Source organism: Dryobates pubescens, chromosome 22 (assembly GCF_014839835.1).
Source record: "Dryobates pubescens isolate bDryPub1 chromosome 22, bDryPub1.pri, whole genome shotgun sequence".
In the NCBI taxonomy this organism is placed as follows: domain Eukaryota; kingdom Metazoa; phylum Chordata; class Aves; order Piciformes; family Picidae; genus Dryobates; species Dryobates pubescens.
This window is the reverse complement of record NC_071633.1, coordinates 17,209,143-17,225,866: the sequence shown is the minus strand read 5'-3', so window position 1 is coordinate 17,225,866 and position 16,724 is coordinate 17,209,143. Positions and strand designations below refer to the sequence as shown.

Here is a 16,724-nt window from a genome sequence, read left to right as displayed (position 1 = left end):
TCATCTTTGATCAGATCCTCTTTCCCCTGAAGCCTACCTAAGGCAGGATCCTGCTGAGCTTTAGTTCTTCACAGCAAACAGGTTTTGCTGGGTTGTCAACAGGTTTTGGTTGCCCTACCTGAGCCTTTGCAAGCAGCTCAGAGTGGGGAAGTGCCCTCAGGTCTGGTCTTTGCCCAGAAGCCTTTCTTGAAAGGCCAGTGGCTGTCACAGGATGTCCTTGAGGATTCATCCAGCTCTCCAAACAACCAAGGCCCAACTCTTGCCCTATGGACTTGTTCACAAGAAGGTGAATAGCAAAAGGACTCTGATGGCTGAAGGGTGTTTAGCTGGCTGGTGTGTGTGCTGTGAGGACCCTGCTCCCCAGCTCCTCAACTATCTTTACACTCTTCCCCTTCATGTTTGCCTATTCCTCCCAAGCCCTTCTGCCTCACCCCTGTGTCACTCGCTCAACACCATCTTAGCAGCTTTCCAGGTGCTTGATCATAGCTACAGCCTCTCCCTCTTCCCCCTCTTTCCTGAGCTGTGGGACCTTGGAGCAGGCTGCAGGGCAAGAGGCTTTCTGTCAGGGGCACTATGGGTTCTGCCTGAGGCTATTTGACTTGGGAAACCTCCCAGAGTCCATGCCCAGCAGCACTCCCCTTCCCTTGCTCAGCCTGGGGCATGCTGCAAGGACTCCCCACACAGAGCTGCTGGTAGGAATCTGTTGTCTCTGGGTATCTTTCTCCTAGAATAGAATCATACAATCATCAAGGTTGGAAGAGACCTCAAAGCTCATCAAGTCCAACCTGGCACCCAACACCTCATGACTACTAGACTATGGCACCAAATGCCCTTTCCAGCAGCAATTCTCCATCCCTGTGCAGCAGGGCCAGCTGGTAGATGATTTGGTGGGAAGCCCAGCAGATTCCAAACACAGCCTTATGTGAGAGGCACTGGTTTGTTCTGGGTGGTCATCCTTGCTGCAGGGCAAAGTGGAGTTCAAAGCACAGCTGCTTCTGAAACCATCTTCACTTAGTCCCCCAGCTGTCACCACTTCCCTGGGTGCATCAGTAATGCCAAGGAACAAGTGACAGGACAAGAGGAAATGGCATCAAGTTGTGCCAGGGAGGCTCAGGTTGCACATGAGGAACAGTTTCTTCCCCCAAAGGGTTGGCAAACCCTGGCACAGGCTGCCCAGGGCAGTGGTGAAGCCCTCATCCCTGGGGGGAGTGAAAAGCTGTGTGGATGTGGTGCTGAGGGCCGTGGTTCAGTGGTGACCTGGCAGTGCTGGGTTAATGGCTGGGCTTGAGGATCTTAAAGCTCTTTTCCAATCAAACTGATTCTGCAGTTCTCTCTGAGCTCCACACTAATGCTGTGGGTGCAGACCTGTGTGGAGGCAGCCATCAAGCTGGGCTGCAGTTGGGTGTCCTTTCACTGCTGTGTGGCAAGGCCATCTTCTCTCCATTAGCCATTCCCCAGGTCCCAGCAGTGGTGGGGGGGTTGTGAGCTCCAGGGGAGCAGTTGGACTTAGCATCATAGAATTGTCAGGGTTGGAAGGGACCTCAAGGCTCAGCCAGTTGCAACCCCCCTGCCATGGCCAGGGACACCTCACACTACAGCAGGTTGCTCACAGCCACCTCCAGCCTGGCTGCAAACACCTCCAGGGATGAGGCTTCCACCACCTCCCTGGGCAACCTGTGCCAGGCTCTCATGGGGAACAACTTCTTCCTGACATCCAATCTCAATCTCCCCATTTCTGGTTTTGCTCCATCCCCCCCAGTCCTATCCCTCCCTGACACCCTCAGAAGCCCCTCCCCAGCTTTCTTGTAGGCTTGGTCTCAAAGGTCTCTTTCAACCTCAGTAGTTCATTGATTCCACACTGCACTTCTTGGGCTTGGATTTTGTGCTGCTGAGTGCAGCTTCTCCACAGCCTCCTCTTGAAGCACACTGCATCACCCCTCAAAGGCTGACCTGGCATCCATTCATGATGCATTTCCAGCCCACCTCATTGCAGCTTGCTCTTGGTAATCAGGGGGCTCAAATAAACCCAAACTTTACCTACTTGGATGATTATTCCTCCTTCCCTCCCCCCTTAGAATATGGAAGGGGTTACAAAAGAGAGGATAAGACCAGGAGAGAGTGAGGCTTTGAGAACTGAGCTTTTCTTGTAGCATCATCACAAAACTGGAGGAGGTCAGAAAAGGGCAGAAGGGCCTCTTGGGTTTGTCTCTGAGACTGTTTGCAGCTTGGCTTGGGCAAACTTTGTGCAGCTCCACAGCCTCCACTCACGAAGAGAATGTAAAGAGCTGTGTATCCAGTTTCTTGTTTGGGCTAAACATAGCAATCCCATGTTAGCTGTGCAGGAGCATCCCAGCACATGCCAAAGTCCCTCATGGAACAGAAATAGCTGATCTCCACCTCTTAAGCCTGGTGGTCCTGGAGATGCAGAGGGTGCCTGTGAAGCTGGAAAAGCACAGCTGCCCCTGGGGAGGGACACAGTTGGGGGAGCTGCTTTAAATGGCCTCTTTCAGGACATCAGACACCAGTAGGGAAGTGATGGGGATGTTCCCCCCTGAAAATGAGACTGTTTGTGGTTAGAAGAGCCCCCTCAGAAAACAGCAGCTTGTTAAGTAAACAGAGTTGGATAGCCCTGTGCTGAAACAGTCACAGAATGGTAGGGGTTGGAAGGGACCTCTGGAGGCCATCCAGTCCAACCCCCCTGCCAGAGCAGGTTCACCTACAGCAGGTTGCACAGGATGGCATCCAGGAGGCTTCTGAATGACTCCAGAGGTGGAGACTCCACTGTCTCTGGGCAGCCTGCTCCTGTGCTCTACCACCCTCAAAGCAGAGAAGTTCCCCTTCATTTTTAGGTGGAACTTCCTGAGTTCCAGATTGTTCCTGTTCCTCCTCATCCTGCCACTGGGAAAAGCCTGGCCTCACCCTCCTGACACCCACCCTTGAAGCACAGGGTTGGAAGGGACCTCAAGGCTCAGCCAGTTCCAACCCCCCTGCCATGGCCAGGGACACCTCACACTACAGCAGGTTGCTCACAGCCACCTCCAGCCTGGCTGCAAACACCTCCAGGCATGAGGCTTCCACCACCTCCCTGGGCAACCTGTGCCAGGCTCTCACCACCCTCAAGGGGAACAAATTCTTCCTCACATCCAATCTCCCCATTTCTAGTTTTGCTCACTTCCCCCCAGTCCTATCCCTCCCTGACATCCTCACAAGTCCCTCCCCAGCTTTCTTGGAGCCCCCTTCAGACACTGGAAGACCACAATGAGGTCTCCTGGGAGCCTTCTCTTCTCCACACTAAACAACTCCAACTCCCCCTCAGTCTTCTCTAGGCTACAAAGCCTGAAGTCCTTCAGCTTTTCATCACAGTCCTCTTATCTTTGTAGCCCTTTGCTGTACCCTCTCAAAGAGCTGAAACAGGCTCTTGGTTATCAGGAAAACACCAGCCCCAGGCCATGCTTTCAAACCAAAGCAAACCCAACCAAGCCATGGTCCACTAGGGAACAGAACCTGACTGCTGCAACAAAATCAGTCTTCTGTGCACCACAGTTGGGTGGGCTGGCTTGGGATAGCAAATGCTGGTGCCCATTGTTGTGCGCAAGGAAGCTGCTCTGTGACAGCAGGATGGAGAGCTCCTGCTGTCCCTTGTCCCTGCCTGGGGTTGCAGGATGAGTTTACACCTTGTCCTCAGCAGGTGGATGTAGAGTGCACTTCCAGTGGAGAGGCTAAACTGATGCTGTGTCACCTCTGGGTTCAGCTTCTGAGACCCTAGGGCAGATGTGGAGCTCCCATTCTCCTTCCTGTTGTCTCACCCACAGCTGCTCCTGTTTCTAGGCTTCATCCTGGTCTTGAACACAACAGAAGAGATTCAGCTTGCATTCCCCTCCTCTCAAATGGGCTTTCTCTGCAGGCAGATCGTCCTTTTCCACTGTGTCCCTCCCTTCCCCATGTTACTGCATACAGAGCTCCTTGCTGGGTCTTGAAAACAAGTCCATGTTTGGCTTTTCCTGGCTCATGACCTGGGGGTGTGGTGCATGTCATGGGTTTGAAGCTTCTATACCTATGGAGAGTAATCCTTCAATCCGCAGCAGGAGGCTGCTGGCTTGGGGGACTCTTATTTTGGTTTGGGTTTTCTTTGCCTTGCACTTGGCTCTGTGGAGCAGTAAACCCAGGCCTTGGTGTAAGGAGGCTCCAGAGAGCTGGGCCACTCAGTTCAAGAAGGACCTCAGGGAGCTGCTTGAAAGAGTCCAGGGCAGAGCCATGAAAATGAAGAAGGGAGAGGAACATCTTCCTTAGGAGGAGAGACTGAGGGAGCTGGAGCTCTTGAGCCTGGAGAGCAGGAGACTGAGAGGTGACCTCATTCATGTTTATAAGGATGTGCAGGGTGAGTGCCCAGAGGCTGGAGCCAGGCTCTGCTGGGGGATGCTCAATGCCAGCACAAGGGGCAGTGGTGGAAGCTGAGGCAGAGGAAGTTCCATGGAAACAGGAGGAATTATTTCACTGTGAGGGTGCCAGACCATGGGAAGAGGAGGCTCAGGGGAGACATCATTGCTCTCTGCAACTACCTGAGAGAGGTTGTAGCCAGGAGGGGGTTGGTCTCTTCTCCCAGGCAAGCAGCACCAACACAAGAGGACACAGTCTCAAGCTGTGCCAGGGGAGGTTTAGGCTGGAGGTGAGGAGAAAGTTCTTCCCAGCAAGAGAGATTGGCCCTGGGGATGTGCTGCCCAGGGAGGTGGTGGAGTCCCCAGCCCTGGAGGAGTTCAAAAAAGGCTTGGATGTGGCCAGGGGAGGTTCAGGCTGGATGTTAGGAAGAAGCTCTTCACAGAGAGTGATTTGCCATTGGAATGGGCTGCCCAAGGGGGTGGTGGAGTCACTGTCCCTGGAGATTTTCAAGACAAGCCTGGATGAAGCACTCGGTGCCATGGCCTGGTTGATGGGATGGGGCTGGGTGATAGGTTGGACTGGATGATCTTGGAGGTCTCTTCCAACCTGGTTGATTGTATGAACAGGCTGCCCAGGGGGGTTGTGGGGTCACCCTCTCTGGAGATACTCAAACCCCACTTGGATGGGTTCCTGCGTGACCTGCTCTGGCGGTGGGGGTGGGGGTTGGCCTGGGTGATCTCTCGAGGTCCCTTCCAGCCCTTAACACGCTGTGAGGTGGGGGCAGCCTGGCTTCAGCTGCCTGCCCATCCTGATGCTGTTCTGTTGAAGCTCTTGGGGTGCTTCTCAGCCCCCTCAGCCCTGAAGCGGCCGACCTCGAAGACAGTGCTGATCTTGGTCATGGGCTTGGCCGCCAGCTCCTTCAGCTTCCGGGCGTCGAAGCGCGGCTTGTGCAGCAGGATGGGCAAGCGGCGGGGCAGGAAGAGGTTTGCTTCCTTCCTCTGCTGCCTCTCCTCTGCTTGCTGCTGCTTCTTCTCCTTGCCAGCCGTTATCTGGTACAGAATAGCGTCCCACATCCTGCTGGCCTTCGACTTAAACGGCTTGCAGTCTTGACTGACCAGTGCTTGAGAGGGGTCCTCCTTCTTGCTCCCTTCTTCCCGGCTCAGCTGTTCTGGCTCGGGCTCGGGGAAGCTGGGGGCTTCTGGCTGCACCATCAAGTGCTTCTTGAGGCGATGCCAGCCACCAGCACTCGCTCCAGGAGGGCTTGCTCCTTCTGTGGGCAGCGCTGCCTCAGCTTTCAGGGGAGGGCTGGTGTTTGGTAAGCTGGGGGTGGGCTGAGGTTGAGTGTCTTGTTCTGCCTCCATGTCTGTGGAGGTGGCCCTGGTGCTGTCAGCCTGTGCTGGAGCTGCTGCCCCCGGCTGTGCTTGCCTCCAGGGAGCACTGGGTGCCAGTGGTTTTGGGGCTTCCCCATCTTGCTTGGGCAGTTCAGGAGCTGGCTCTGATCCAGACACTTCAGCATCATTTCGGTGGGTCACAGGCTTATCTGTGTGGCCATTGGAAGGTTGGGGCTTGGGTGAAGAGGCTCTGATGGACTCTTCAGTAGGAGCAGGCCTGGAAGCTTGATTGGGAGGCTCTGCCTCTGCAGCAGAAAGGAGGAGAGGCTCCGGTGCAGGACCCGTGGCCGTGCTGTCATCGAGCAGGGTGGGCACCTGCCCCGGGGAGGGTTCAGAGCAGCTCCCCTCAGGTGCTGGAGACAAAGGCCTTCTCTCTTCTTGGCTGACAGTTCTTTGGGTCCGATGTGGTGTGGGTGTCTTAGCCCTGGGCGCCTTGATGCTGTGGAAATGCCTGTGCCCCGTGGCGCCGTGGGTGACCTCTGGCGCCTGTTCTTTGCTGGGCGGGCTGGAAGGAGGAGGCTGCGGGAGAGGAGACAGCGCAGGGCTGTGTGGAGCGGGGAGGAAGGTGTCCGCGCCGTCGGGCTGCCGTGGGGCCTCGGGAGCCGCCGGCCGGTGCAGGAGGGGCAGGGCGGAGGAGGCGGTGAGCTGGAGGTGCTCGGCGATGCGCCGCTGCTCGGTGACCTTCAGCGCGAAGGGTTTGCTCCTGCGGAACGGGGAGGAGATGCGCGGCGGCAGCGCCCGGCCCGGCAGCCCCGCCGGGGGCCGCCCGCAGGGCAGGGGCGCTGCGGGCTCGGGGCGCTCCTCCTGGGCCGCCTCCTCGTCCTGCTCCAGGTCAGGGCTGGCCTCATTGACGGGCGAGAGGCTGGAGCGAAAGGCTTTGGCTTGCTCCGAGGCTAGCGCCGCGTTCTTCTTGGCCGCCTTCTTCAGCAGCCGCTGCAGCCGCAGGTTGTCCTTGCCGGGCTTGGGCAGGGTGGGAGGGGGAGGCAGGTGGTGGCGGATGGGAGCGGGTTGGATGGAGGAGGAGACTGTAATCAGCATTGTCATCTGCTGGGAGAAAACACAAAGCTCAGGGTTGGTGCGGGCTGAGCCCTGGGCTGGTCTCTGGCGTACTCATGCACCCCTCTGGATGTGACCTGTGCTGGGTTCTGTGGCCCTGCTCTGGCAGGGGGGGTTGGGCTTGATGATCCTCAGAGGTCCCTTCCAACCCCTAACATCCTGTGAGCCTGTGGTGAGGTCTGCTCTTCCTCTCCCCAAAAGCTACAGAACAAGAGGACACAGTCTCAAGCTGTGCCAGGGGAGGTTTAGGCTGGAGGTGAGGAGAAAGTTCTTCCCAGAAAGAGGAATTGGCCCTTGGGATGTGCTGCCCAGGGAGGTGGTGGAGTCACTAACCCTGGAGGTGTTCAAAAAGGGATTGGATGTGGCACTTGGAGCCATGGTTTAGTTACTCAGGAGGTGTTGGGTGGTAGGTTGGACTTGATGATCTCTGAGGTCTTTTCCAACCTTATTGATTCTATGACTATGGAGTCAGTGTTGTGGGAGAAGAGCTTCACTCTTTGCTTCCTTAGCCTCCTTCAGCTGCTCTCATCAGCCTTTGAGGGTGGTGTGGCAGGGCAAGAGACGTGCTGGGGGGGCAGCTGCACGGCCAAACCTGGAGCCCTTCTCCTGGCCTTGGCAGAGAATCCAGGGAGGGCTCCCTGGGGCTCCAGATGTTTGTGCCTTGGCAAGTCCTTATGGGATTTGGAAGGAGACATTAAGAGGAACAGAGCAGGTCTGAAGCTGTGAAACACTCTCCAGAGGCCCCGAGCAGGAAATGTTTCATGGCTTTCCAAACCCCAGTTGTTAGCACTGGGATACAACAGCACAGCCACGAGCTCCACGTGGCACTGGAGCCAAAGCCAGCACTGGCCCTGAATGATTTCAGCCTTCAGGAAGATGTCCCTGGGAAATGCAGGCTGATAAAGCTGACTTCATCTGGTAGGGAAGAGCATGGTCACTGCTCTGACTCTGCCTGGCCTTTCCTTGCTGTCTCAAGCATGGCAGCAACCTTCTCATGTTCTCAGCTTAAAGATAAAGCCAAGTTTCCTCTGTGCCTCGGAGAGCATTGTCCCTGTCCTGCCTGCATCATTCATTCTTCAGGGCAACAGCAATGGGTCCTGGTCTGGGTCAGCTCTTAGCCCCAGTGACAGCTGTGGCTGGACCACCTCTGACCAGCACTGTGCTGCTCCTGGGGGATGCAGAGCTGCTTTTCCTCTCTATCACTACCTCACCACCAGCTCTTCTTCCTGCTCAGATTCCCTGCAGAGTGTCTGTTGGACACAGGAAGATGAAACCAGTTGTGTTTTGTAGTGACCAGGGCCACAGCCATGCTGGCAGGGCTGGAAGCCCTCTGCTGTGAGGCCAGGCTGAGAGAGGTGGTTCAGCCTGGAGATGAGAAGGCTCTGGGGAGACCTGGTGGCCTTTCAGTGCTTAAAGGAGCCAGAAAGCTGGGGACAGGCTTTTGATCAGGGCTGTTGTGACAGGCCAAGGGGTGATGGTTTGAACTGAAAGAGGGAGATTCAGACTGGAGAGAAGGAAGAGATGTTTGACACTGGCCCAGGTTGGCCAGAAAAGTGGCAGGCTGGGGAGGTTGGTTGGGGCTCTGAGCAAGCTGTCCCTGACTGCAAAGGGGTTGGATTAGATGACCTTGGCTTGGGTTGGAAGGGACCATGAAACCTGTGGTTCTCTGATTTATTTCAGCTGCAGGCATGAAAAACCTTCTGCTGTTTCTGTGAGGGAGCCTGGAGGGGATTTCTGCCAGCTGAGGGTGACAACTGTTGGGCATTCCCAGCAGCTTATCAGCTTTATGCCTTAGGCACAAGGCTGGGATTGGGACTTGCTCTGTTTTAAGACCTACTCTTAAAAGCATGTCTGCACTAGTCCCCCCAAAAAGGCTGAGTCCATCCCTTCACTGTAGAGCTGCTCTTCTCCCCAGCCTGTGGTTGTTCTAGATTGTTGTGGGTCAGAATCCTAGAGCTGGATGGGACCTCAAGGCTCTTCCAGTTCCAAACCCCCTGCCATGGCCAGGGACACCTCACACTACAGCAGGTTGCTCACAGCCACCTCCAGCCTGGCTGCAAACACCTCCAGGCATGAGGCTTCCACCACCTCCCTGGGCAACCTGTGCCAGGCTCTCACCACCCTCCTGGGGAACAGCTTCTTCCTCACATCCAATCTCAATCTCCCCATTTCTACTTTTGCTCCATTCCCCCCAGTCCTATCCCTCCCTGACACCCTCCAAAGTCCCTCCCCAGCTTTCCTGGAGCCCCCTTCAGATACTGGAAGGCCACAATTAGGTCTCCTGGGAGCCTTCTCCTCTCCAGCCTGCACAACCCAACTCCCTCAGTCTGTCCTCAGAGCAGAGCAGCTCCAGCCCTCTGCTCATCCTCGTGGCCCTTCTCTGGACACCTTCCAGCACCTCCAGATCCTTCTTGTAACAGAGCCTCCAGAACACAGAGCTCCAGGTGGAGTCTCAGCAGAGAGCCAAAATGCTTGGGCTGCAGACTTGTGCTGTGCACCACTCCTGGTTCTGTTTGTGTAGGAACTGGTAATTGCTTGTGTGATTTGGATCTGCTGCCAGGTGAGCTAGAACGTGGCTCTGATGGCAGGATTGATTGTGGATTGATTTAATCTGCCCCTCTTTAATGTGGCCCTGTGGACAGCCTGTCCTACAAGCTGAGCTGTGATCCAGCAGCACTTGTAAACCAGAATTACAAGGCTGACCTTCTTCAGGCTTGTGCTGGGAATACTAAAGAGGCAGGGCAGTGACATTCCCAGCTCCTGATCAGCATTTTGAGGCTTTTCCTTGCCCTCAGAAAGAGGCAGCTGCCCACCTGGGTCAGAGCAGGGCCTCGATGAGGTCTGCTGCGAGATGCCAGATGCTACTGGAGGGCTCTCCTGCATGTCCCAGCAAATCTTTCCCTCTGTTCCCGAGGTTGGAGGCTAACCATGCCCTTTAGCTTTGAGATCTGTGGCCTCTGTGCTCTTAAAGGCACTCTTGCTGCTTTCTCGCTGTCCCATCTGACCAGGGAGCTGTTGTGCTGTGGATCCTGGAGACCACCTGGGTGGCAGCTTCCCTGGCATGTGACTGTGCTGGAGTCTGACTTGGTGAGGCAGGGAGATGCTGAGGGACAGCAACAGGAAATTAGCTCTTCAGTCATTTGTCTCCCCTGTGATGCTTGGCTTTGTCTGATGGGTCTCCCTCAGAGCTCTGTGTGCTCAGGAGAAGTTCTGCAGCAAGCAAGATGTGTGAGAGCCTTCCTCCTTGCTGAGTAATGAAGAAAAGCAAAGGGACAGATGGGTTTGCTTTGCTGGCAGCAGGGAGGCCAGAGCTGGAAAGCCAGGGAAAGCACTGCCTGAGAACCTTGGCTGGGTTGTGATAAGCTGGGAGGCAGTGGGGCTAGAGGCTGAGTCAAGAGGCTTCTGAAGGGTTAAGCTTCCCTGCTGCTGGTTGAGTGCCGGTGGGTGGAGGGTTGGTCACCCACTCTTGCACCCCAACTGTTCCTCTGAACTCCCCTCCATCTGCAGGCCCCCCCAGAGCAGGCATGGTGGGGAGCACAGCAGCGTGGAGGAGTCACTTATCTCAGGAGGGAAAAGCCATTTGTGTGCTGGCTGCCTCGGCTGCACCAGCTGTCACACAGCACAGACCTGCAGCAACCTGAGCCTGCTGCAGATGGCCCTGAGCAGAGGGCTGGGGCTGCTGGCAGCTCCAGGAGCACAGTCTCCCTCAGGGGCTTGGCAGGAAACCTGCTCCTCTCCTCCTCAGGATGGGATGGCTGAGCAGGAGCACGTCCAGCCCTTGGCCTGGGCAGCTGTGACCTCTGCTGGGTGTGCAGCTGTGGCCCTTCAGGCTGGCTGCCTCCTGTTACTGCCACACAGGCTACACCTCTGCTGTCCCAAGGGTCCCACCCAACAGGGTGCTCACAGGAAACAGCCAACTTCTGCCCATAAATCCTGCACCCTACCAATCCATCTGCAAAGTCCTTCTCTGCCTCTTTCTTCCCTCTCTGCTCCCATGGGAGATGCTCCCTATCAGGTAATGGTGGGGGAGCAGCTCAAGGTCTCTTAAGCCTGGCCAGGCCTAATGCCAGGAGGAGAAGGGGGAGGGAGGTCAGTCTCAGACCTGGCCAGCCTGAGACTAGCCTAGCAGCATGGGGGGAGGAAAGAGCCCTGGGGGTTGTGGTACACCCTCAGGTGGGGAGAAGGGAAGTGTTGGGAGGCTTTAGGCTGTGCTGGGAGGGACTCTGTAGGCTTTGGGATTCTCTGTCACTATGCTTTGTAGCTTCTGTACAACACTAATTGCTTTTCCATTCAAACTTTCCATCACTGCAGTCCCTCTGTGGGAGTGTCATTGTTTTGTCCCTCTTTTGTCTGGCCTCAAACCAGGACAGCAGCCCTTGGCATCTGCTCTGCTGTGGGCACACAGCACTGCCTTGCAGGGCTGAAGCTCTGTGGGCTGGTTTGTGGGGAGGGGTGGGAGGGAACCATCTGTAACTGGTAGACAAGATGCAGCCTCGGGCCACTATCAGGAGTAGTGTGGCCAGCAGGAGCAGGGAGGTCATTGTGCCCTGTACTTGGCACTGCTGAGCACACACCTTGAGTCCTGTGTCCAGTTCTGGGCTCCTCAGCTCAAGAAAGATGTTGAGTTGCTGGGAGGTGTCCAGAGAAGGGCAACAAAGCTGGGGAGGGGTCTGGAGCACAGCCCTGTGAGGAGAGGCTGAGGGAGCTGGGGTTGCTTAGCCTGCAGAAGAGGAGGCTCAGGGGAGACCACCTTGCTCTCTACAACTCCCTGAAGGGAGGTTGTAGCCAGGTGGGGGTTGGTCTCTTCTCCCAGGCAAGCAGCACCAGAACAAGAGGACACAGTCTCCAGCTGTGCCAGGGGAGGTTTAGGCTGGATGTTAGGAAGAAGTTCTTCCCAGCAAGAGAGATTGGCCATGGGAATGTGCTGCCCAGGGAGGTGGTGGAGTCCCCAGCCCTGGAGGTGTTCAAGAGGGGACTGAATGAGGCACTTGGTGCCATGGTTTAGTTGCTTAGATGATGTTGGTTGATAGTTTGGACTGGATGATCTCTGAGGTCTTTTCCAGCCTGGTTGATCCTGTATTGCTCCTGGGCAGCCAGCCAGGGTTCATGACCTTGTTGCTTTCTTGTCTTGCAGCTGAGCTTGGTCCTGTCTCGATGTGACCCTCAATGCCACTATTTCCTCTGCTCCACAGAAGACAACTGAAGGATGTTTCTCCTCTGCTGCTTGATGCCAGCCTGCTTTGATACAGCCTGACTCCTCCCAGGAGGAGATGTGAGCACTGCCCTGCGCTGCCTCCCCTTGGATGAGAGGAACAGCACTGGCTGGCAACACTCCATCCCTCTTCTAACCTCCTCGGGGACTCTTTGGCTTCTTCTCTTTGTTCTGTTGGGGCTCACTTTTGGGGGTGGGAGGGTCGTTTTGTTGATGTGGAGCTGGGAGGCTGTGGCTCTGCCTCCTCTCTCTCCCCCTCCTTTGTGTTTTTCCTTCAAGGAAGAGAGTGATGTGCTGCCCTCCTGAGCTGGCAGAGCTTTGGCTCCCTAAGGAAGGATTCCCCACTGTTGTGGCCCTTGCTGCCTGGGTGGTGAGAGAGGGCACTCAGCAGAAAGCCAGTGGGCAATGGGACTCTCCTCAGCAGCAGGAGACTGCAAGGACCACTCCTCACCCTGTCGGTGCTAGCTGTGGCTAAAGTCTTCCCCTGTTTACAATGCAGCCTCTGCCCCTCTGCAACATCTGCCCTGAGGGGCTTCCAGCTCAACACCTGGGCTCTGTAGAGCAAATCATTCCATCCAGTCCTGGTTTTCTTTAGTTCCCAGACCAGCCTCTCATCACCTAAATGCCCACACCAACACCTCCCTGCTGCTTTCCCAGCTCAGCAGTGGCAACAGCAGCTTTGTGTCATTAGAGCTGCTCCTGTCTCCTCCCTGCCCAGCAGGGACTGGGAGGTCTCCTTTCCCAGGTTGAGGAGTGCTCATCCCCTCCTCAAAGTCTTATTCCTCCCTCCTTCCCATGGCTACAGGGTTTTGCAACTTGTTTCTGCTCCCTTCCTGGAGGGGAGGGCAGCTTCTCTCCGCTCCTCTCCTGCCTCAGTGTGCTTTCTGCTTGGGTTTATTGCAGCCTGGATTTTGGGGGTGGTTTGCTTTAGTTTTGGGTTTTTTTGGGGGTCAGCCTTTAATAAAATTGAAGGGAGATGTTGTAACCATGGCAGCTCTGAGGAGTTTGTTAAGGTGGAGGTCCTGCAGCCAAGCTCTTTTCTGAGACCTCCTGACACTCAGTGTGGGAAGTGGAGGAGAAGGGGCAGCAGGCTGCAGGCCAAGAAGGAAAGCAACTTGCTGGGTGTAGGAAAGGGGCTGCAAGGGGCAGGGTGAGGAGAGCCTTACTGTCCTACTGCATTCCTGGCTGCTGGGGTAATTGGCTGTGGAAGAGGAGTGGTGTTTGGGTGAGAGATGGAGCAGCATGCAAAAGACTCTCACAGAATCCCAGCATGGTGGTGGTTGGAAGGGACCTCAGGAGATCATCCAGCCCAAGCCCCCTGCTAAAGCAGGGCACCCACAGCAGCTTGCCCAGGAGCACAATGCCCAGGAGGGGTTGGAATCTCTCCAGAGAAGGAGACTCCACAGCCCCTCAGGGCAGCCTGCTCCAGGCCTCCAGCAGCCTCACACCAAAGAAGTTTCTCCTCCTGCTCAGGTGGAACCTCCTGGCTTCCAGTTTGTTCCCATTGCCCCTGGTCCTGTCCCTGGGCACCACTGACAACAGTCTGGCCCCAGCCTCTTGCCCCTCACCCTTTACCTCTGGCTAAGCTGGTCCAGTTCTGGGCCCCTCAGGTTAGGAGAGATGTTGACTTGCTCTCTGCCCAGAGAAGGGCAACAAAGCTGGGGAGGGGTCTGGAGCACAGCCCTGTGAGGAGAGGCTGAGGGAGCTGGGGTTGCTTAGCCTGGAGAAGAGGAGGCTCAGGGGAGACCTTCTTGCTCTCTCCAACTCCCTGAAGGGAGGCTGTAGCCAGCTGGGGGTTGGTCTGTTTGCAGTATCACTAAGGTTGGAAGAGACCTCGAGGATCATCGAGTCCAACCGGAGTCCAACCTTCTCCCAGGCAAGCAGCATCAGAACAAGAGGACACAGTCTCAAGCTGTGCCAGGGGAAGTTTAGGCTGGATGTTAGGAAGAAATTCTTCCCAGCAAGAGAATTGGGATGTGCTGGCCAGGGAGGTGGTGGAGTCCCCATCCCTGGAGGTGTTTAAGAAGAGCCTGGATGAGGCACTTGGAGCCATGGTTTAGTTGCTCAGATGGTGCTGGGTGACAGGTTGGACTGGATGATCTGTGAGGTCTTTTCCAACCTGCTTGATTCTGTCTCTCTCTATGTGGTGGCTGATGGACAGCTCTCTGCTCAGCCCTTGCTTGCAGCTCTGCCCTGAGCCTCCAGTGGGCTGGTGGGCACAAGTCTAGAATTTCCAGCTGGCTCTTCCTTGAAATGTGTCTGCAGCTTCTGCTCTTTGAAGGAAAGGTCAGCCTCAGAGACACCTGGGCCTGAATGTCAGAGCCTCCCCTCCTGCCACCACCACCTTAGGGAAGGAAAATAAACATGCTCAAAGAGCAAGGTGGCTATAAATACTGAGGTGGCAGCTGATCTGCTGCTGAACAAGGCTCTGGGCTTGGTCTGTTGGGAGCTCTTGCCAGCTCCACACACTTTCCCTCGTGCTGCAGGATCTATGGCTGTGTGTGAGCACAGAAATATGTTTCAAAGCAGACAAATTGATCTGGCAGTGCTAAGAAGCTCAATTTGAGCTCACAGTTGCTTCAGGAGTGATGGACTCACCACAAGGACGCTGCTGATGAGACAGACCACAGGCCACCTCCCTGGGATTGGGGATGGGGTCCCCCCAGGGCTTTGCTTGCAGTGGAACAACTTGATTTAGATGACATTTCACAAAGGTGCCCAATCTCTTCAGGAGAACTCTGAGTACAATAGGACAAACCAGGCTGGGAAAGACCTTTGAGAGCATGGAGTCCAACCTCTCACCCAGCACCATCTGATCAACTCAGCTGTGGCACCAAGTGCCTCAGCCAGGCTCTTCCTAAACACCTCCAGGGATGGGGACTCCACCACCTCCCTGGGAAGTAAAAGTGGTTTGGTGATGCTAAAGCCATGTGGAGGACACTGTGGGCTTGGGGCTGTGGAGGGTGATGTGAAGAATCAAGAGGAGGCTGAGGAAAGTAAAGGGCAAATAGTGTTGGGAGTCATATGAGCCAATTTCAAGGGTAATTAAGGAGCCAGAGGGGTTGGCCTGGGGAGGTAACCCTTCCCCAAGGTCCTGGAGAGGCTGTAGGTCATTGCTGTGTTCATTTTGGCTGCTCTGCTGCCTCACCTTCATCAGGAAAAGGCCAAACCAGCAGCACAGGTCCTGGCTCCCATCCTGCTGCTCAGTCTTCAGCTCCTCACAGTCTCTCTCCTTCATTTAGGTGTTAATAGCCTGAGCATGACACTCAGGCTATGTCTCAAGTGGTCCACCCTTATCCCCAGAGAAACATCCAGCCTGGGTTGCCCAGAGAAGCTCCTACCTCCCTGGAAGTGTTCCCAGCCAGGTTGTCTGGGGGCTCTGCTCCACCTGGAGATGTCCCTGCTCACTGCAGGGGCTTTGGGACTAGGTGACCTTTAAGATGCCTTCCACCCCAACCCCAATTATGATCTAAGGTCTCCAGGGATGATCTCCTGAATCCCAAAGAGAACAATGCCTTAGATGGCTAAGCAGATGGAGCAGGCACACCTCCCAGAGCAAACAGCTGAGGTCTTCTACAAGACCAAGTGCAAGGTCCTGCAGCTGGGTCAGGGCAATCCCAGGCACTGATACAGGCTGGGCAGGGGCTGGCTGGAGAGCAGCCATGAAGAAAAGGACCTGGGGGTGCTGGGGGAAGAGAAGCTCAACAGGAGCCAGCAGTCAGCACTTGCAGCCCAGAGAGCCAATCCCAGCCTGGGCTGCAGCAAGAGAAGCAGAGCCAGCAGGGGCAGGGAGGGGATTCTCCTCCTCTGCTCTGCTCTGCTGAGACCACAGCTGGAGCTCTGCATCCAGTTCTGGAGCCTCTATCACAGGAAGGATCTGGAGGTGCTGGAAGGTGTCCAGAGAAGGGCCACGAGGATGAGCAGAGGGCTGGAGCTGCTCTGCTCTGAGGACAGACTGAGGGAGTTGGGGCTGTTCAGTCTGGAGAAGAGAAGGCTCTGAGGAGACCTCATTGTGGCCTTCCAGTACCTGAAGGGGGACTGCGGGAAAGCTGGGGAGGGACTTTTGAGGGTGTCAGGGAGGGATAGGACTGGGGGGGATGGAGCAAAACCAGAAATGGGTAGATTGAGATTGGATGTGAGGAAGAAGTTGTTCCCCACGAGGGTGGTGAGAGCCTGGCACAGGTTGCCCAGGGAGGTGGTGGAAGCCTCATCCCTGGAGGTGTTTGCAGCCAGGCTGGAGGTGGCTGTGAGCAACCTGCTGTAGTGTGAGGTGTCCCTGGCCATGGCAGGGGGTTGGAACTGGCTGAGCCTTGAGGTCCCTTCCAGCCCTAACAATTCCATGATTCCATGGAGCAATGTTCCCCCCTCAAACCCAGGCCTCAGGACCATCACCAGAGGGATGAAATGCAGCACTTACTGGTGTGTGATTTGCTTCCATCTGCAGTCACTTGCATGCTGGGGGCATTGTGGCTGCTGGTTCTGTTGGCAGAATCAACAGCTGATTGCTCCTCCAAGATCACTTCAGGTGCTGTTTTCTGCTGGTTTGGTTGGTTTTGGAGCCCTGTAGGAAAGTTCAAAGGCATAGAGAGGTATTGACAGCAGCCAGAAAGTGCAAGAGGCTTCTCAAAACTGAATGAAGTGACTTTTGGAGAGCATCAAAAGTTCCATCACCTAAAATTAGCACCCAA

General features: G+C 55.7%; 1 protein-coding gene across 2 annotated transcripts in view; it reads left to right on the top strand.

Annotated features, from left to right (window-relative positions):
* The window catches only part of LSP1 (lymphocyte specific protein 1), a 67,307-nt gene extending 54,339 nt beyond the window's left edge, over positions 1-12,968 (top strand). For both annotated transcript variants that reach the window (XM_054171735.1, XM_054171734.1), the window contains exon 11: positions 11,959-12,968. The gene's annotated coding sequence lies outside the window, so the exon portion shown is untranslated. The remainder of the gene's footprint in view (positions 1-11,958) is intronic.
* Positions 12,969-16,724: the final 3,756 nt, after the last annotated feature.